Source organism: Chiloscyllium punctatum, chromosome 29, assembly GCF_047496795.1.
Source record: "Chiloscyllium punctatum isolate Juve2018m chromosome 29, sChiPun1.3, whole genome shotgun sequence".
Taxonomy (NCBI): Eukaryota; Metazoa; Chordata; class Chondrichthyes; order Orectolobiformes; family Hemiscylliidae; genus Chiloscyllium; species Chiloscyllium punctatum.
Window position 1 is genome coordinate 33,982,925 of NC_092767.1, and position 20,985 is coordinate 34,003,909.

The 20,985-nt window shown below is 45.5% G+C and overlaps 1 long non-coding RNA gene across 1 annotated transcript; it reads right to left on the bottom strand.

Annotated features, from left to right (window-relative positions):
- Window positions 1–12,825: 12,825 nt before the first annotated feature.
- Window positions 12,826–20,776, bottom strand: LOC140454335 (uncharacterized). The gene is made up of 3 exons (XR_011952673.1): window positions 20,723–20,776; window positions 20,438–20,549; window positions 12,826–12,909 (listed from the first exon to the last, which is right to left on the bottom strand). It is a non-coding gene; the product is annotated as an uncharacterized lncRNA (long non-coding RNA).
- Between the last annotated feature and the right edge of the window lie 209 nt (window positions 20,777–20,985).

The following is a 20,985-nucleotide window of genomic DNA, read 5'->3' on the forward strand; positions in this document are numbered from 1 at the left end:
GATGGGAGTGTTTGATTGGAAAACAATATTGCTCGCAGAATGAAAGTTCTCATTTCATTAATTAATGTGATCAGAATTGTCCAGTCTTTAAAACTTAATTTCACAAATACATGTATATTTATTTGAGCACTGAATGTGCGTTGTCATGATCTGTTTGTTCACATTTGAATGAAACACTAATGTGAAGAGTGGTGGCACCTCACAATCCCCAGGTGATCCTCCATGGTATCGGTTAAAGGGCTGGGAAACGTGGGACATCAGTGTTTGATGGAGAGAGATTGACTGCAGCATGAAAACACAGATTACCTCAACGCTGAAAACATCCGGAATTATCAATAAATTATTCAAAATGATTCTTGCCATGTTAGTATTCCTGATAAGGGATTTAAACTATTGAAACTTTATAAATCTAGGTGAGAGTTGCTCCCTGCACCTTGTGATCGAAGATGTTATGTTTTGGTCCAGTGGTCGCCATTATACAGACACTCGAACATTGGTGTCTCTTATTATGTCAGGTGTTATGAATGTTCTCTGTGGTTTAATTCTGATTTGTGAGGGTTTTTGTGGTGCAGTGGCAGTGCCCCTACCTCTGAAACACAAGGTCTGTGTTCAATTGCAAACCTGCACTGAAGGTGTGTTTATGGGAAGGAGAGAAGGAGAGGCAAGAGAGGAGGGGAGTGGTGTTTTTGATAAGGGAAAACGTCATGGCAGTACTCAGAGAGGATATTCCTGATGGATCATCCAGTGAAGTTGTATGGATGGAACTGAGAAAAATGAAGGGTGTGATCATGTTGTTGGGATTATACACTAGCCCCGCTCCACTCCCCCTACCCCTGCAAGACTCAGCAGGCAATTGGGGGGAAAATATGAAGGGAGCTGGCTAAAGGCTGTAAGAATGATAGGGTTTCAAGAAAAGGGGATTTTAACCTTCCAAATCTAGACTCGGAATGGATTGGAGAATTTACTAGATATATTCAGGAAAACTTTCTAATTAATATGAAGGCGGCCCTCCATGAGAAGGGGCAATACCCAACCTTTTCTCAGGAAATAAGGCAGGACAAGTGATGGAGGTATTAATGGGGGAGCACAAACTGCTATTCGATTAGTTTTAAAATAGCTATGGAAAAGGATAGACTGGTCGACAAGTTAAAGTGTATGGAGTTGACAGTGGGGTCTTTGGACATTACAATCTGTAAGTGTGATGTGGAGAATCCTTTTCTGAGTCTTGTAAATGAGAGTGAGATTCACTCTGCATTCAGGTCTCTGTTATTCTTTACAAGTCTAATGGATAATGTTTATATATTTCATGCTTATCTCTATTAGTGTTTGTAATTGTATCTCTAATATTGCAATGTACAAATAATTTTCAATGTGGTATATCAATTATAAAGAACCTGACCTCTAATGGGAGTATCCATTTGAATTGAATAACATGCGTGCCTTCTGAACATGATGTAAAACAGAAAATGCTGCAAATACTTTATATGTCAGACAGCATTTGTAGAGAGAGAGAAACAGAATGAACGTTTCTGGCCAATGACCTTTCATCAGAGAAAGTGACTGAGTATTTCCAGCAGTCTCTGTGTTTATTTAATGTTCACAGTATCTGGAGTATCCAGCTTTTCAAATTATAAATCTCCATAACGTATTATTGGAAATGGGATTTATTTACGGACCAGTTTGGAGAGAAATATAAATCATTTCTTTCACTCTTGTTCTGTCTGAGTGTTCAAATAAAAATGTCACCGGAAGGTGGGATCAGAGTGGGACTGAACAGTGTCTCTGTCTGAGCCTGTGGGAGTGATGACCCTCTGTGTCTCTGTATCTCTGTCAGTGATAATGTGAGTGTGTGTGAGAGGGAACTACCTGCATTGTTACTTGTGGCTCAGCTGGAAGGTGGGAAGAAGAGCAGAAGGGAAAGGCTGTGATGGGCTGGAGGGCAGGAGAGGCTGAAATGACAGAGTAACAATATTGACCGAAATGGTGCAAGGAACCATGGGTGGAGGTGAGGTGGGAGAATGGGAGAAGAGAAGAAACAAAAGATTGAGGTGTAAATGATCCTCACTGACTGTCATCTAAAAACAAACAAAACAAAAGAAAATGGTGACAGAGATAAGATAGTGAGGTACTCTGTCATGTCCCCCTTCACTGTTTACAGGATGCACATTTACTCTCCGATTCTGAATGAATCTGTTTTCTCATCATTAACTCTCGCATTGCCAGTTACTCTCAGTTTTAAAGGATCCTGTTTCAGCAAATGGACCTGGAGTCAAGTGTCCAATTCATTGGATTTACAGAAATTCTGTTCCAGCCCAGTTTCAGTGGGAAGACACAGGGAAATGTCCTCTGGCTGTTGGTGTGATGGACCCTTCCTCTCAGATCCTGAGAACTTCGCATGAAACAAAGAGTCTGTCACTGACAAGCAATCTTTGTACACGTGACGTGTCTCCTACATGTGCACTGGACATGGCAGAGATAGTTTGTGGTGAAGGGGCTGGAGGATACAGAGAGAGGGAGGGGTGGAGGTGGTGGAGTAGATTACAGAGATAGGGAAGGCGTTGTAGTGTCTGGAAGCGGTTACAATGATAGGGTGGTGTTTTGGGACAGAGTGATGTCACAGAAACATAGAGAAGTGCAGGTCCTGGAGAAGGTTAGGTAGATAGGGAAGCATGTTATTATTCCTGATCACCCAGCACTCCCTGCACTATCAAGCCTTGCCCTTCACCCTAACAGGAACATACTGTCACTGAAAACTCACTATCTCCATTTTCAAAGGCTTCCCATTTTCCAGCCCTCCTTTTGCCTGCAAACATCTGCCCCAATCAACTTTTGAAAAGTCTTGTCTAATACCATCAAAATTGCCTTACTCCAATTTAGAACATTAACTTTTAGATCCAATCCATCCTTTTCCGTCATGAGTTTGAAGCAAGTTGAATTATGATTGCTGACCCCAAAGTATTCTCAGCTTACACCACAGTCACTTGCCCTGCCTTATTTACCAAGAGGAAGTTAAGTTATGCTCCTTTCTAGTACTTACATAAACATATTGAATCCAGTGACAGAGACAAAGTGGGGTCACTCTGCTCTCCCCTGGGTCAGTGACACAGACACAGTGGGTCAGTCTGCTCTCCCCCGGGTCAGTGACAGAGACACAGTGGGGTCAGTCTGCTCTCCCCTGGGTCAGTGACACAGACACAGTGGGGTCAGTCTGCTCTCCCCTGGGTCAGTGACACAGACACAGAGGTGTCAGTCTGCTCTCCCCTGGGTCAGTGACCTAGACACAGTGGGGTCAGTCTGCTCTCCCCCGGGTCAGTGACAGAGACACAGTGGGGTCAGTCTGCTCTCCCCTGGGTCAGTGACAGAGACACAGTGGGGTCAGTCTGCTCTCCCCTGGGTCAGTGACAGAGTCACAGTGGGGTCAGTCTGCTCTCCCCTGGGTCAGTGACAGAGACACAGTGGGGTCAGTCTGCTCTCCACTGGATCAGTGACACAGACACAGTGGGGTCAGTCTGCTCTCCCCTGGGTCAGTGACACAGACACAGTGGGGTCAGTCTGCTCTCCCCTGGGTCAGTGACACAGACACAGTGGGGTCAGTCTGCTCTCCCCTGGGTCAGTAACAGGGACACAGTGGGGTCAGTCTGCTCTCCCCTGGGTCAGTTACAGACACACCCTGGGGTCAGTCTGCTCAACCCTGGGTCAGTGACCCAGACACAGTGGGGTCAGTCTGCTCTCCCCTGCGTCAGTGACAGAGTCACAGTGGGGTCAGTCTGCTCTCCCCTGGGTCAGTGACAGAGACACAGTGGGGTCAGTCTGCTCTCCCCTGGGTCAGTGACACAGACACAGTGGGGTCAGTCTGCTCTCCCCTGGGTCAGTGACACAGACACAGTGGGGTCAGTCTGCTCTCCCCTGGGTCAGTGACAGAGTCACAGTAGGGTCAGTCTGCTCTCCCCTCGGTCAGTGACAGGGTCACAGTGGGGTCAGTCTGCTCCCCCCTGGGTCAGTGACACAGACACAGTGGGGTCAGTCTGCTCTCCCCTGGGTCAGTGACACAGACACAGTGGGGTATGTCTGCTCTCCCCTGGGTCAGTGACAGAGACACAGTGGGGTCAGTCTGCTCTCCCCTGGGTCAGTGACAGAGACACTCTGGGGTCAGTCTGCTCTCCCCTGGGTCAGTGACAGAGACACAGTGGGGTGAGTCAGCTCTCCCCTGGATCAGTGACAGACACAGCGGGGTCAGTCTGCTCTAACCTGGGTCAGTGACAGAGACACAGTAGGGTCAGTCTGCTCTCCCCTGGGTCAGTGACAGAGACACAGTGGGGTCAGTCTGCTTTCCCCTGGGTCAGTGACACAGACACAGTAGGGTCAGTCTGCTCTCCCCTGGGTCAGTGACAGAGACACAGTGGGGTCAGTCTGCTCCCCCCTGGGTCAGTGACACAGACACAGTGGTATCACTCTGCTCTCCGCTGGGTCAGTGACAGAGACACAGTGGGGTCAGTCTGCTCTCCCCTGGGTCAGTGACAGAGACACAGTGGGGTCAGTCTGCTCTCCCCTGGGTCAGTGACAGAGACACAGTAGGGTCATTCTGCTCTCCCCTGGGTCAGTGACAGAGACACAGTGGGGTCAGTCTGCTCCCCTCTGGCTCAGTGACAGAGACACAGTGGGGTCAGTCTGCTCTCCCCTGGGTCAGTGACAGAGACACAGTGGGGTCAGTCTGCTCTCCACTGGGTCAGTGACAGAGACACAGTGGGGTCAGTCTGCTCTCCCCTGGGTCAGTGACAGAGACACAGTGGGGTCAGTCTGCCCACCCCTGGGTCATTGACACAGACACAGTGGGGTCATTCTGCTCTCCCCTGGGTCAGTGACAGAGAAACAGTGGGGTCAGTCTGCTCCCCTGTGGCTCAGTGACAGAGACACAGTGGGGTCAGTCTGCTCTCCCCTGGGTCAGTGACACAGGTACAGTGCTCTCCTTCCCCCTTCCACTTGTCGATGGTGGTGATGATGTATACATTTGGACATGCTGCTGGGCAGAGTCATGCTCTTGGAGAAAGTGAGGATTGCAGATGCTGGAGATCAGAGTCGACAATTGTAGTGCTGGAAAAGCACAGCCAGTCAGGCAACATCCGAGGAGCAGGAGAGTCGATGCTCCAAGCACACGCTTTTCATCAGGAATGGCAGTGGGTTGGCAAGGCAGGGGTGTGGCTGGGGGGAAGGTAGCTGGGAACGTGATAGGTAGATGGAGGTGGGGGTGATGATAACAGGTCGGAAAGGAGTGTGAAGCAGACAGGTGGGAAGGAAGATGGAAAGGTAGGACAGTTCAAGAGGGCAGTGCTGAGTTGGATGGCTGGATCTGGGATAAGGTTGAGGAAGGTGAAATGAAGAAACTGGTGAAATCTACATTGATCCCGTGTGGTTGAAGTGTACCAAAGTGGAAGATGAGGCATTCTTCCTCCTCTGGATGATACCCAGCCAATGTTCCGTTGTTTATCTCTCGGAGTCCGGGCTCCCCTCGCTCCTGTCTGCCTGCTTGGTTACAGGCGTTTCCTTCCCCGGTCTCTGCTTCTCTTCAGCCGTTCCTGGACCGGTGTTGCCTGGGTGAAGTAAAGGAGAGGATCACGATCGGAGAACCTACAACCAGAGAGAACACAGAGCCAGCCAAGTCCAATAACCCACGCCCCAGCCTGGGCTGAGATGCTCTTTCAGGAAGGAACCTTCCATCGAGCCCACAACAATGTGGGAGGGGTAACCCTTGGATGAAGAGAGGACCAGGAGACGGGCAGGACCTGTTTGTAGTGTGACTCTTAACTGCCCTCTGGTCTATTAGGGATGGGCAATAAACACTGGCCTGGCCAACGGTGCCTCCATCCCATGGATTTATTTGTAAAAAAGCGACAAAGTAAGTCAAATTAAATCAAACTTCACCACCCGTCATCTCTCTCTCTCTCTGATGCGAAATTGGGATTATGGTGATTTGACCGTTCATAACAAAGCTGTGAATCTGAGCACAGCAAGTTGATATGAATCCAAAAAAAAATTCCCCTGGCCGAGAGTGGCTCAGAGGTTAGCATTGCTGGAGCACAGTGCCAGGAACCAGAGTTTGATTCCAGCCTTCGGTGGCTTTGTGGAGTTTTGCATGTTGTCTGCTTGGGTACCCTTCGGGTGCTCTGATTTCAAAGATGTTCAAGTTAGATGGATTGGCCATGCTGAATTGCCCATAATGTCCAGGGATGTGCAGGCTGGGTGGGTTACCATAGACACACACACACACACACACACACACACACACACACACACACACACACACACACACACACAATGCTTAATCTAATGCAACATCCTGGTGGTTCTCCTTTGCACCCCCTCCAGTACAATCACATCCTTCCTATAATGTGGTGACCAGAACTGCACACAGTATCCCAGCTGTGGTCTCACCAAAATTCTGTAAAGCTCCAACATGACACCTCCCTGCTCATGTATTCAGTGGCTTTGATCCTTCTTAATTCCCTTACCTGCCTATCCTGCTGCCTTCACGGATGGCTGGACACACAAACCAGGATCCGTCTAATCTTCTGTGCTTGCCAGGGTCCTCCTATTTAACGTGTACTCCCTTGCCATGTTAGTCCTCCAGAAATGCATGTCACAGAAATTTGGGCATTCAGTAGCACAGAATGCAGAAAAAAAAACGACTGGCATCAAGAGATGGCATCTTTTAAACATTGTAACTGTGCCCACATACATTACTTCGTCTGGAAGTTCATTCCATCACAAACCACGCTGGGAAAAGAGTTGCTCCTCAATCTTTAAATCTTTTTCCTCTGACCTGACAAACATGGCCCTGAGTCTGAACTCCCCCACACGAGGGAAAAGACCCTTGTCATTTACCTTATCAATCACTGTCATGATTTTATAAACCTCAGCAAGGTCACCCCTCAATTTCCTATGCTGCAGTGAAAAACACATACAGTTCTGATGTGGATCCTTCAGAGAGGGGACAAAAAATGTTTACCAGGATGTTGTCTGGAATGGGGGATTTTACCTGTGAAGAAAGATTGGATAGACTGGGTTTGTGTTCACTGGAATGCAGGAGGTTGAGGGGCGACCTTATAGAAGTTTATAAGATTGTGAATGGCATGGATTGTGGAAAGTATGAGGCCTTTTCTCAGGGTGGAAGAGTCAGTTACTTGGGACACAGGTTCAAGGTGGAGGGGTCAGGGGGGTGTTTAAAAGGGATATGTGAGGCATGTTTATCATGGAAAGGGTGGTGAGTTCATGGAACACACTGCCAGAACAGACAATGGAAGCAGACACAATTGGAGTTTTCAAGAAGCATCCAGCAGCAGGCATGAATAGGAAGGGAACAGGGGAATACGGATCCTGTAAGTGAAGACAGTTTTAATATGGAAGGCAAAATGTGTCAGTGCAGGCTTGGAGGGTTGAAGGGCCTGTTCCTGTGCTGTAATGTTCTTTGTAAAATGTCCCCAGCCTCTCCAGTCTATTTTTATATCTCAAACCCTGCACTCCTGGCATCATCCTGGTCAATCTTTTCTGAACCGTCTCCATTTTAATAATATCCTTCCTACAGCAGCGTGAGCAGAACAGGACACAGTCTTCCAGAACTGGTCTTACCAACTTCCTGTCCAACCTCAGCACACCATCCCAACTCCAGTCTTCAGAGAGCTGAACAATGAAGGTCATCACACTCCAGCAGGTATTGTTTCACCCTGACTCACCTAGTAACTGTCCACATCTCGCTGGGACACTGACGTGAAACATCTTGGCTCTTTGACTAATTCGACCAAGTCTCATTTCCTACTGTTCTTGTGTATCCCTCAGAACAGGAATGTAATGTGCATTCCCATGGAACATCACAATGACATACTTGTTTGTGGATTCACATGAAGTGGGCATCGCTGACTGGGACAGCCTTGTTACCCATCCCCCGAATCTCTCTGGCATAAATGATAAGGAACTCTCCTCTTTAACTCCACTGTCCTTGTGTTTTAAGAATCCTGACCACAAATGCAAAGTCACATGGGAGAGAGTTCCAGGATTCTGTCCCAGAAAAACTGAAGGAAGGATGATTAGTTTCAAAGTTGGGATTAAGGGTGAAGTGGAGAGTAACTGCAGAAGGAGTAGTGTTGCATCATATTGCTGGCCTTGTCTTCAAGGTGATATTGATGTTGGGTTTACAAGGTGCTGTTGAGGGACCCTTCCTGAATTACTGTAGTAAATCCACAACAGGTATAACATTGTTTCCAGGAAAAAAATGGACAGGATTCATCAGAGAAGGGAAATGCAAATTGCTCAAAGTCTCATGAGATGATAACATGGAGGGCCCAAGCAGCTGAAGGCCGGTGGAGTGATGGAATCAGGGGATGGTCAAGAGGCTGGAATCGCAGGAGGGCTGACATCATGGAGTGATAATGAGCATTGATGTGACAGCTAAGACAGGGTTATTGGGACTGGAGGAGGTATCAGATATAGGGTGGGGTGTAGGGGGTGGAGGAGGTTCTGGAGATAGGGAAGGTGTCAGGGCTGGATGAGGTTACAGAGATAGGGAGGAGTGTACTGGGTGGAGGGGGTGACAGAGTCATAGAGATGTACAATGCAGAAACAGTCCCATCAATCCAACTCGTCCATGCCAACCAGTTCTCCTAACCTAATCTTGACTCAATTGAGGAGAAAGTGAGGACTGCAGATGCTGGAGATCAGAGCTGAAAATGTGTTGCTCGAAAAGCACAGCAGGTCAGGCAGCATCCATGGAGCAGGAGAATCGACGATCAAACATGAGCCCTTCTTCAGGAATGAGGAAAGGGTGTCCAGCAGGCTAAGATAAAAGGTAGGGAGGAGAGACTTGGGGGAGGGGTGTTGGAAATGCGATAGGTGGAAGGAGGTCAAAGTGAGGGTGATAGGCTGGAGTGGGAGTGGGGGTGGGGGCGGAGAGGTCAGGAAGAAGATTGCAGGCTAGGAAGGCGGTGCTGAGTTCGAGGGATTTGACTGAGACAAGGTGGGGGAAGGGGAAATGAGGAAACTGGAGAAATCTGAGTTCATCCCTTCTGGTTGGAGGGTTCCTAGGCGGAAGATAAGGTGTTCTTCCTCCAAACGTCGTGTTGCTATGGTCTGGCGATGGAGGAGTCCAAGGACCTGCATGTCTTTGGTGGAGTGGGAGGGGGAGTTGAAGTGTTCAGCCACGGGGTGGTTGGGTTGGTTGGTCCGGGTGTCCCAGAGGTGTTCTCTGAAAAGTACCGCAAGTAGGCAGCCTGTCTCTCCAATATACAGGAGGCCACATCGGGTGCAGCGGACGCAATAAATGATGTGTGTGGAGGTGCAGGTGAATTTGTGGCGGATATGGAAGGATCCCTTGAGGCCTTAGAGGGAAGTAAGGGGGGAGGTGTGGGCGCAAGTTTGCATTTCTTGCAGTTGCAGGGGAAGGTGCTGGGAGTCGAGGTTGGGTTGGTGGGGGGTGTGGACCTGACGAAGGAGTCACGGAGGTAGTGGTCTTTTCGGAACGCTGATAGGGGAGGGGAGGGAAATATATCCCTGGTGGTGGGGTCCGTTTGGAGTTGGCGGAAATGACGGCGGATGATATGCTGTATATGGAGGTTGGTGGGGTGATAGGTGAGGACCAGTGGGGTTCTGTCCTTGTGGTGATTGGAGGACCGGGGCTCAAGGGCGGAGGAGCGGGAAGTGGAGGAGATGCGGTGGAGGGCATCGTCGATCATGTTCGGGTGGAAAATTGCAGTCTTTGAAGAAGGAGGCCATCTGGGTTGTACGTAATTGGAACTGGTCCTCCTAGGAGCAGATGCGCCAGAGACGAAGGAATTGGGAATATGGAATGGCGTTTTTATAGGGGGCAGGGTGGGAGGAGATGTAGTCTAGGAAGCTGTGGGAGTCGGTTGGTTCATAGTAAATGTCCGTGTTGATTCGGTCGCCCGAGATAGAAATGAAATGGTCTAGGAAGGGGAGGGAGGAGTCTCAGATGGTCCAGGTGAATTTGAGGTCGGGGTGGAAGGTGTTGGTAAAGTGGACGAACTGTTCAACCTCCTCGTGGGAGCACGAGCCAGTGCCGATACAGTCATCGATGTAATGGAGGAAAAGGTGGGGGGTGGTGCCAGTGTAGCTGCGGAAGATGGACTGTTCCACATATCCTACGAAGAGGCAGGCATAGCTGGGGCCCATGGGCACCCACATGGGCACCCAAGTAGCCACCAATGTCAGGCTTACCGGTCTATAGCTTCTCTCAGCTTTAAAGCATCACCTTTTCATTCTGAGGCTATGTCCTCTGGTTCTAGTCTCTCCTACTCGTGGAAACACCTTTCCATATCCAGTCTACCATGGGGTCTCAGTATTCTGTCAGTTTCAATCAGATCTCCCTCACTCTTTTGAACTCCATTGAGTCCAGACCCAGAGTCCTCAGCCACTCCTCATGTGACAAACCTTTCATTCCTGGGATCATTCTTATAAAATGCTTCAGGAATGCTCTTAACTTACTATTGTGAGAGATGACATTACACTGAATTACAAATTTTGACTGCAGGCTATAAAACTACCGAACTTTAGCAGCAAGCTATGTTAGTGTCCCTTTCTCACTGACTGCTGCTCTCTCCTCAACAGTTTGAAGGGTCTATGATGTGTAGATACTAAACAGTACAAACTGAGTGTACACATCTCTCTCTGTAATGAGAACAACCCATGGTCTACTCAGACTATGTGGACTTTACCTTTACCTTCACCAAGCATACATTAATATGATTAAGAAAACATTTACTCAACAACAGGAATGGGTTGGATGATTACAAAAATAACTTGGTCCACATATATTTTGCCCGAACCATGGTTGTTACCATATAACCAAAAACAATTATACATGAGGAAGTCTAAACCTAGTTTATTCATCCTAGACGTGTGTTGCAATTCAGTTCTTTCTGTTTTCTTGTCTTTGACAGTGCATTACCCTATAATGTAGGTATGCCTGTGCTCATGTATGTTCACCCTGTTCAATGTCCTTGTCTTTATCTTCATCTTCACTCTCAGAAGATTACTGCTGATCCCCTATTTCCTCTGCCTAAAGTCCACACCCTGTTTGTCGACTGCACTTGAGAAAGGCATAGTGCCCCATTTCTGATCTATACTGCAATGCCCCACTGGAGCTTCCAACTCATCTTGAAGTGGTTGAGTTATGATTGTTCAACTATGGCCCTGGTGGAAGCATGGGCAGTGTTGTATCTTCATTTTGCCATTGCCTCAGGGACGCACTAGCATCTTGATAACATTCAGAGACCCTTATTTCAAGGACATTGGAGTGTAAGAGGAGGGAAGACTTACTACAACTGACAAAGGTACAGGTGAGACCACATAGAGCCATACAACATACAACCGTCCGGTCCAACAAAGCCTTGCCGAACATTATCCCAAACTAAACACGTTCCACCTGCCCGCTCCTGGCCCATAGCCCTCCAACCATTTCCCACTCATGTACTTATCCAAATGTCTTTTAAACCTAATAATTGTACCCACATCCTCCCTTTTCTCAGGAAGTTCATTCCACATATGAACCACCCAAAGCATAAAATGTCTTTCCTCTCACTTTAAAAATGTGCCCCCTCGTCTTGAAATGCCCACCCTTGGGAAAAGACAACAAGCATTAACTCTATCCATACCCATCATTCTTTTATAAACTTCTATCAGTCTCGAGTAATGTGGGCAGTTTTGGTCACTTTGTTTGGGGAAATTTCATTGGAGGCAGTTGAGAGAAGGTCTACTAGGCTAATCCCCAGAGAGCAAGGATTGTCTAAATAGCAAATGCTAAACAGGTTGGGACTCTACTCACTGGAACTTCGAAGAATGAACTAACTGAAAAATATGGAATTCTTGAGGGGTTTTACAGGGAAAATGCTGAGAGGAGGTTTCTTGTCATGGGGGAGTCTAGGACCAGAAAGCATGGTCTCAGAATCAAGGGGTGCCAGTTTAAGACTGAAACGAGGAAGAATTTCTTCTCTTTGTGTCTTTGGAAGTCCTTGTCACAGTGCCCCCTGTGGGGGCAGAGTCCTTGTGTATATTTAAGGCTGAGATGGATAGATTCTTGATCAGTCAGGGAATCAAGGCTTCCAGGGAAAGCACAGGAAGGTGAAAGTGAGGAATGTTGGATCAGTCACGATCCTATTGAATGGTGGAGCAGGATCAAGAGCTTAAGGGCCTACTCCTGCTCCTGTTTCTTATGGCATTATTGTCATGTGGTCATCCTGAGCACTAACCCACTGTTCTGGAAATCATGGTGTCGAATACTACCACAGCTGATGGTGAAATATGAATTCAATAAAATCTGGATTTAAAAACTAGCCTATGACGACCATATAACCATGTTGATTCTCAGATTACAGGTTTATTAGTGAAACTCCAGATCCATGGCAATTATGTTGGCTCTTAACTGACATCTGAAATAGTCAAGTAAGACACTCAGTTCAAAGGTAATAATGGATGGAAAACAAATGGCAGCCTTACCAAAAAAGCCACATCCCAGGAAAGAATAACAAGAAAAGAAACATGTTATGAAGCAAATTTAGAGAATTTTTCATTTAATTCCCTGCAGCTCTTCTTCTGTGGCCCAAGGTCTTTGGAAGGAGGCAGGATCTCGGGACTTGTCTTCTACATCAACATCACGGCAGCTCCAAGACGGTCTGAAGCAATCCTCCAAACTCTGGCATCGATGGTTCCATATAAGTTAAACATTGTTGAAGTGACAAAACCTTTCCACTCTCCAGCTCTGCAGGTTGGTGACAGGGCAGTCTGAAAGCAACATGGGTACAGGCTATGGCACCCTACAGCTGGGGGAAGGTAGTGATGGCAGAGAATCCCACTGCCCAGGTTGCTTGGCTCTCCTTGTTATGGGTGAATGATATAAACAAGTCTAATCTGGAGAAAGAGGCATCAGTGACAGCTTGGATGCATTTGCAGGTCGCCTCAACTGGGAGATGCTACAAAAGACCCAGTGTAAAATATATGTGTGTGTAAAATGTATGGGATTTTGAGCTAATGTTTTGTCCTAATTATTTGAAAACACTTAATAATTATCTAGGTATGTCTTTCTGGAACCTTGACTTAAAGGGGGAATGTGCCCCCTGGAATATTAATGGTTATTTATTATATTGTGCTCGTTTGTAAGAAAAATCATTGACAGATTTTGTTCTGAGCAAGGATCACTGGATCCAAAACATTAACTCCTGATTTCTCTCCACAGATGCTGCCAGACCCGCTGAGTCTTTTTTGTTTTTGGAATGACTGCAGTTTTTGAATAGGAAATGGGGCTTTATTTTGTATTTTGAAATATTTTATAATATATTGCAAATAGAAAGGAAAATAAAGAACTGCAGATGGAACTGGAGATCTGAAAGAACCAAATTCAAAACATGCCTGAGAAATTCAGAGGCTCTGGTAACATCTGAGGCAAGAGAAACACAGTTAACACTGAGTCTCGTGTGACTGTTCCTCAGAACTCTGTTTCTCTTTCCACGAATGCTGTCAGACCTGCTGAGTTTCTCCAGCATTTTCGATGTTCGTTTTGATTTCCAACATCCACAGTTTTTGCCTTTAGTCAGATCTGAAGATAAAGCCGTTCATATCTGTGTCTTAGGGCACACTGTTCACAAGTAATCCATGGCTGATACATTAAACAATAAAGACATTTGAGAATGCAGGTGGGAGACAATTTAAAACAAGGAAAAAGAGTAAGTGCTGAGGGAATGCAGCAAGTTTGCAGCATCTGTGGAAAGAGAGACAGACCGACAGACAGAGTTAACGTTTTGAGTTCAATGTTCAGTTTTCATGACAATTTAAGGTCTCCTCTGAATGACAGAACCTCCCCCTAGTTCTGTTCTGGAAGCTCAGGACTGATGTTCATGTTCAAGTTTTGTACAAGGGCCAGATCCTATTCAAATGGCTACAGTTTAAGCAGTTAAAGCCTGTGTAAATTTGGGGAATGAATATGAGGGTTTTGCAATTAAAGCCCAGCTACCAAGCCAAATCAAGCTACAATTGAAAAGAATACATTTCCATTGGCTCAGAACAAGGCAAACAAACAAAATAAATTGATTGCAAGAATGTTTCATTATTGAGGTTAGTCTGCCCTTCTCTCTGAACATAATAAACTGCAATGAACAATGCACCTGCTTCTAGAATTGGTTTTATTTCAACAATAAATACTTTGTACAGTGAGCAATAAAATCTTGCTGAGGACACAGGACAGTGAATATTTTCTCTGTGCTGACATTTGAAACACAGATGGAAGTGATATGGGATATTTTGGAGCTATCATGGTCCCTGGATCACTAAAGATTACATATGTAAGTAAGATACATATGGAAATCCTGATGATATGACTTGCACGTTTCAAATTCCCATGACATTCTGTCGACCTTCTCCCTGACCATCAAGGACACCCAAGGCTTAACTCCCAGCTCCCTGTGTACCAGCTCCCCAGCCTGTGATATCTTACCTTGGTTTATTTAAACATTCCCATCTATCAGTCTGTTCCTTTGCCCATGTGATTACTATCCAAACCCACACATTACCTTCTGAATACTCAGTGACCAAGTGAGTAAGCTAACCTCCAGATCCAGCCCCACAAACCTCCAGACCCTCCGAACCCTGTCAGCTGAAATTACAAACATACATCATGGATCATCCGATTTCAGCCCCACCCCTTACCCTCCTCTTATCTGACCTGTCAAACACCTTGACTGTTAGAACCATCCTCCAACCCAGAACTGACCAGAAAACACCACCACCCACACATTCCAATTACTCCCACCAACTGGATTCTGCAATTCAACCTCAACCATCCAGCTTTTGCCCCCAAACAGGCACAATTACCCCCATTGAAATGCATTGACACAGTAGAGTCAGGCCTGATTATACTGCCCCTTTTCCCAACGATCCGGATACACTCAAGGCAGAATGACCAGCCCATCCTTGTACCAGCTCAGCAATCTGCATTATCCAATCTTCATTTATTTATCAAAGCCATCCTCTGAAATGTGAAGGAAGGATGTGACTCAGGAAACACATAGATTTGACAAAAATCTTCTGTGAAGATTGCAGCTCTGTACCAGCTGAGCGACAGAATTCCATGATTATGTGCGATGAATCTGTCACAGTCACATTCCATCAAGTTGCTCTGGAGAGTTTCAGAGATCGGAACTCTGGGTCGGGGACAGAATTGTCACATTCGATGGATTTCCAACCAGAATTCTTGAGACCAAAGTTTGGTTTCTGGTCACTGGATTCAAAACGTTAACTCTGATTTCTCTGCACAGATGCTGCCAGACCTGCTGAGCTTTTCCAACAATTTCTGTTTTTGTTTCTGATTTACAGTACCTGCAGTTCCTTCCATTTTATTTAATTTCAAGGACCTGAATGCTCAGCATTTGTCCAATATAAAATGTTCAAATAGCCAATTACTACGAGACAGAGATGAACAGTTAATAAGTCTGTTGTCCACCTGTAAACTTGTGAAATACTGACTCTCTTTGTCCCTGTGCTGCGTAACTGACTTACTCAAGGGCTAATGCAACAGGCCAGACAGACAGTAAGTCAGGAGCCATGTGAGACAGTATTGAATGTCCATTGAATGCTCATTGGCATTTGGTGCAAAAGTTTGGATTAAGACGCAGTCTGGATAAATTAGATATTGTAAACAGGAGATAATCAAATGGACAGTCACTATTTTCAATAATATAAAAGAAAGAACGGTGAATGTTGGAAATCTGAAACACAAATAGAAATTGCTGGATATTTCTCTCTGCAATCTCTCTACCGATGCTGCTAGACCCGTGGAGTTAACATTTTGACCCTTTTGCAGAATTGGACTTGAAATGTTAACTCTACTTTCTCTCCACTGGCTTCAATAAGCAGCTCTGCCACCCCCATTTTGGAGCAGATATTTTAATCTTCATTTGCTGAGTAACATCAACTCAGACAGCTCAGTTTCCAGACATGAAAGTTTGTGTTTTGGAAATGGGCATGCAAGTTAAATCCCTCTCATTTGCCCTGTTAACAAGGCTTTGGCTTCTTTTGATGGGCAACATAAAGACAGACCGTTTTCCCATGATACAAATATAAATGGTTTCTGTTCATATGAGCCTATCCAATATGTTTGTATTTAAACAAATCAAAATAATAGCTCTATATCTGAATGTGGACAGCTTTTGTGTCAACTGAAACAAATCCATAGCACACATTGATGTAAATAACTACAGCGTGAGGACAGTTAAGGGATAGCAGCCACTCAAGGGGCTGATCGATAGGCCCCCTGATGTTAGACATGAAGAGATATTGGCTACTTGTGATAGTGAGATGGCAATCATCACTGCTGACTTGAATCTACACAAAGACTGTGTAAATCAGGTTGGCAGCAGTAATGTGGATGAGAGGTTATTGATGACCTTCGAGAAAGTATCTTAGAGCTGCGTGTTCTGAAGCAACCAGACAGAAGGTTATGTTATTATCATCTTATTAATACTGTGTAATGTGACAGGATTTATGAAACAATCTCAGTGTAAAGGCTCTCCTACGCAGCAGCCATCACAATATGATTCAATTTTACATCCAATTTGAATGGAAGAAGATTGACTCTGAGGTAAGTGTTTCAAACTTAAACAAGGTCCACTCTGCGGGCATGTAAACTAAGCCAGCTGAAGTGAATGGCACAACTGGCTCGGAGAGAGATCAGGAGAGACAGTGATGGCAGAGATTTAAGAGGATACCTCAGAATATTCAGAAGTATATTTGGACTGAAACAAGAGACTTTAAAGGGAGGACTCGCTATCTGTGGTTGACTGAAAAGTTGAAGAAACCGTACAACTTGAGGATGGGTGGCAGGTCAGATGATTGATTAAAAAATAAATCATGGCACAGAAAAAAGTTAATTTGAAGGAGGAAATTGGAATCTCAGAACCCAACTCAAAATCTTAAAAACAACAAAGCAAGAGTTTCCATGGGTATTTAAAAACAAAATATGTACGCAATGTGAGTGTCACTCCTCTGGGGAGTGAGAATATTGAGTTATTGGGAGATGATAGGGGATAAAAAGCGCAAAGCTGGAAAAGCACATCAGGTCAGACAGCACCCAAGGAGCAGGAGAATCGATGTTTCAGGCATAAACCCTTCATCCATAGATGTTAAGGAAATGGCGAATTAAATGAATAAGTACTTTGCTTCTATCTTCACTATAGAAGATACAAAAAGCATTTCAGTAATAGTGGTAAGACACTGTTTTGCTGACATTTAAACTTCAGGCCAACTCTGTCTGCATGCTGACTCAGAACTGAGCACATGCACAGTTCCAGATTGTCTGGATCATCATCCCAATCTCCCTCACCCTCTCCCCTCCTCTCTGAATCTGAACATCACCACCATTCTCCGCACCACCTCCACCAGCCCCAACCACCATCAGACTGGACATCAATCTCTCTCTTCTCCAGGTCACAATCTCTCTCTCACCCTCAGACTTTCTCTCCCACCCCCACTCTATCCCTCCAAATCTCAACATCCAGTGAAACTGAGCAGACATGGAAAGAAGATGCATGATTGAAACACTTCAACCAATCACATTCACCCATGAATGAGCAAGTATCTCCCTAGAGAATACTGCATGTGCTCCTCAGTGTCAACCCAACTGTAAGTCAGGAAGTAGGAGGGAGGGATGAACACAATGTAATTACAGTCACTAAGGAGGCTGGACTCAGCAAACTGATAATAGGTCTCATCACCTTCTGTCTTCATCCCAGAGTCTTAAAAGAGGTTGTTAATTCGGTTGTAGATGCATTAATGCAAATTCTTTGAATTTCCCAAGATTCATTAGACTTCACTCAGTCAGAGATCATTTAGTCTGTCAATGTTTTGCCCCATCCCTTGTCAGTGACCATCACCTCCCTGCCTCTAAACCTCTTCTGGCCCCAAGGCCTATCTGGAATGACTTGATGGCACTAACTGCTGTTTGTAGACTCCCGCAGACACTAACCTCTAGGATGCATAAGGTTCACTTGGTACAAGGTTCATTAATTGAAACCTGCTGTTTTCTATTACTACGGTATAATAATTCTATTTAACCCTGACCGTAAATTCATTTCAACAGTCCCTTATATTGAAAGAGGATGTAAATGCATTAAAGACAGTTCAGAGAAGGTTTACTCGATGAATATTTTGAATGAGTGACTTGTGCAATCGGGATAGGTGCTCAGACTGGGTTTGTTTCTGCTGGAGTTTAGACGAGTTAAGAGTGATCTGATCAAACTGTATAGATGCTCTTAATGATGTTGACACAGTGAATATGGAATGGATGTTTCTTCTTGTGGGTGAGTTCAGAATTAGGGACCATGTTAATAAAATTAGTGAGGGGTCACACTTTTTTGGACAGAGATGAAGAGAATTCTTTTTTCGGGTGTGTAACTTTGGAATTGTCTGTCCCAGAAAGTGGATATTTTTAAGTCACAGGTAGATTTATTCCCTTGCATAACAAGAATCTAAGGTTACACTGGGAAGATGGGAACTCAAAACATAGACTTATCAGCCATAAACTTATGAAAGAGTGGAATAGGTTCAAGTGAGCAAATGAATTTTTAAATGCATTCATGAAAGTTTCCTCAAGCAGTATATAGAGGATCCTACTCAGGAAGGGACAAAACTTGACCAACTCATGGGAAATTGGGCAGGACAGGTGATGGAGGTGATAGTCGGGGAGCACTTTGGGACCAGTCCTATTAATTTTAAAGTAGTTATGGAGAGGAACTTGTCCACAGGTTCAAGTTCTAAATTGGAGCAAGGTGAATTTTGATGGAATTAGACAGGAGCTTGCAGGGGTTGATTTGAGTAGTTTGTTTGCAGGTAAAGGGACCTCCAGCAAGTGGGAGGCCTTTAAAAGTGAGCTCGCTGGAATTCAAGGTCTATATGTTCCTATGAAGGTGAAAGGCAAGGTTGACAGGAATAGGGAACCCTGAATGACAAGAGATATTGAGGCTTTGACCAGAAAACGAATGAGGTATGGCTGAGGTACCGGCAACTGGGACCAAGGGAATCCCTGGATGTATACAGGGGATGCAGGGTTTTACTGAAGAAGAAATCAGGAAAGCAAAAAGGGGGCATGGGATGGCCTTGGCTGAGAAGGTTAGGATGCATCCAAAGAGGTTCTTTAAGTAAAAAGGAGTAAGAATAACTAGTGAAAGAACAGTTATTTCTTATTTTCTAAAGGCAAGTGTAAGTCATTGTGTTCCAGAGGCAATTCATTTGGACAAATTGATCGGCTTGAAGCAAAGCGCACTTTATTCTTACACTGCAGTTAAAATAGTGATTTTAAAATAGCGGCAATTCCAAGATGGAGGTGGAGTAGGACACCTGAGATCGAGCTTGTCCACTCCGCCCATTTAGAGTCATCGGGTCATCGGGTCATAGAGATGTACAGCACAGAAACAGACCCTTCGGTCCAACTCATCCAGATATCCCAACCCAATCTAGCCCCACCTGCCAGCACCCGGCCCATCTTCCTCCAAACCTTTCCTATTCATATACCCATTCAGATGCCTTTTCAAATGTTGCAATTGTATCAGCCTCCACCACATCCTCTGGCAGCTCATTCCATACATGCACCAGCCTCTGTGTGAAAAAGTTGCCCCTTATGTCTCTTTTATATCTTTCCCCTCTTACCCTAAACCTATGCCCTCTAATTCTGGACTTCCCCACCCCATTTGTCTATTTATCCTATCCATGTTCTTCATGACTTTATAAACCTCTATACAGTCACCCCTCAGCCTCCGACACTCCAGGGAAAACAGCCCCAGCCTGTTCAACCTCTCCCTACAGTTCAAATCCTCCAACCCTGACAACATTCTTGTGAATCTTTTCTGAACCCTTTCAAGTCTCACAACATCCATTTAAAAGGAAGGAGAGCAGAATTGCACACAATATTCCAAAAGTGGCCAAACCAATGTCCTGTCCAGCTGTAACTAACTCCTGTGTTCAATACTGTGACGAATAAAGGAACGCCTTCTTCACTATCATATCCTACCTGCAACCCTATGTTCAAGGTGCAAGAACCTGCACTCCAAGGTCTCTTTGTTCAGCAACACTCCCTAGGACCTTACCATTAAGAGTATAATTCCTGCTCATATTTGCTTTCCCAAAATGGCTCCTACCATCACTACTTTACAGTTGATAAACTTTTGCACAACCTCCCTGAAAATTTATCTTTACATAGCTTTCCCATGAGTTCTTGGCCTATAGAATACAGGCCTAATGCACTTTATGGTCTCTTAAGAATGTCAACCCCTGTGTGACAACTTCCCAACTGCAGCATTGCAATGTGCCCTTGTAGACTAGAGGGATAATTAGTGGGATTAGTTCAGCCTTGTTCAAAAGAGGAGAATTACTTGACTATCAAAGTAGTACATACTATTCAAGCTCAATGAAGGAGGAACAGAATATTGGTTTGCTTCAGCATTGTCTCATATGCTGCAGATGGGAGCTCTGTGAGTATTCCTTCATTTGAAAAGGGGATTTTCAAACTAAATGAGAGAATAATTGTATTAGATAAAATCAATCAAGTCCCATTCGCCAGCACCTAGCCCACACCCCTCCAAACCGCTCCCACTCAAATACCCATCCAGATGCCCCTGAAATGTTGCAATTGTACCAGCCTCCACCACCTTCCCCGGCAGCCCAGTCCACACACACATACCTTTCCTTTTCATTTTTCTCTTTTCCTTCTTCGCTTTTCCATTTTTGATCTTTCTCCCCTCTTCTTTCTTCTTCCTGGCCATGGGACTCCTGGCTTCAGACTGTGCACAAACCCAGCCTGACAGTCTCTCGGCCCAGCTGAGCAATCTCTCAGTAGCCCAAGGTGCCGCTCTCTCAATGGCTGAGCATGTGCAGTCTCTTGGCCAGGTGTGTTGATCTCTCTGCCTGACGTGGTGATCTCTCAGCCGGTTGTGGTGATCTCTT